This window comes from Sinocyclocheilus anshuiensis, unplaced genomic scaffold (genome assembly GCF_001515605.1).
Source record: "Sinocyclocheilus anshuiensis isolate Anshui unplaced genomic scaffold, SAMN03320099.WGS_v1.1 scaffold2443, whole genome shotgun sequence".
NCBI classification, from domain to species: Eukaryota; Metazoa; Chordata; class Actinopteri; order Cypriniformes; family Cyprinidae; genus Sinocyclocheilus; species Sinocyclocheilus anshuiensis.
Window position 1 is genome coordinate 41,388 of NW_015536660.1, and position 989 is coordinate 42,376.

The window sequence follows — 989 nt, forward strand, 5'->3', positions numbered from 1 at the left end:
ACGCTGTGATCAGCGGCAGCTGGATGCAATAATCGCATGCCAATGTGCATTGGCTCGTTTAGTTTACACTTGAAGTAGATTGGTCTCTCTAAGGTCTCTCTAAGCGAGATCCCAATTTCGTCGGTCATCCGACGCGACGTCGAGAGTGACCGACTGAAAGGGAACGTTATTTACATTATGAAGGATGATTTTATGTAGAAAACAGTAAATCACAAAAAAATGACTTTAGTTGGGTTTTCACAGGCAGGGTCACATATACAAAAATTAGAATATATAAATAGAATATAACTAGAATATACAATATACTGCCAAAAGAACTGGGATACCCCCTTCTAATGAACAGGTTTGACTACTTTAGTCATTTCCATGAGTACAAATCTTAATGTTTAAGTATATAATGATATCCCAGGGAATTGTGTGCTTCTAATTTTATAGCAACAGTTTGGACAGGACCCTTTTCTATTCTAACATGACAATGCAAAAATAAATTATTGATTGAGTCAGTGTGGAAGAACTTGACTGGTCTGCAGAAACCTCTGGTGTGACTTTAAATGCAGAGCCAAAAACTCATCAGCAAACACCAGTGACTTGTCTTGTACATATGAATACAGTCATTTTAGACACTTACAAAACTGTTGCCACAGAGATGGAAATACAAATTTTAAAAACATGAATTATTATGTTTCCATCTTTGTTGCCAGAGTTTTGGAAGTGACTTTTTCTGTTCTAAAGAAGGGGGTGTCCCAATACTTTTGTACATATAGTGTATGTACAAGTCATTGGTGTTTGGTGCTCTACATTAATATAATAACATTTTCATAATATTATTAAAATGTATGTAAAAATAATCAAATTTTATTTTATACTACATATACATACATACATATATACAATGATTTAAGGAAATTACAACAGAACCAAACCGTGAATTTTGTGAACCGTTACACCCCTAATATATATATATCTGTATATATATATATATATATATA

The 989-nt window shown here is 33.3% G+C and overlaps 1 protein-coding gene across 1 annotated transcript in view; it reads right to left on the reverse strand.

Annotated features, from left to right (window-relative positions):
• The window catches only part of LOC107654391 (PDZ and LIM domain protein 5-like), a 64,857-nt gene that overhangs the window by 2,134 nt on the left and 61,734 nt on the right, over window positions 1-989 (reverse strand). The gene's annotated exons all lie outside the window — the stretch shown is intronic.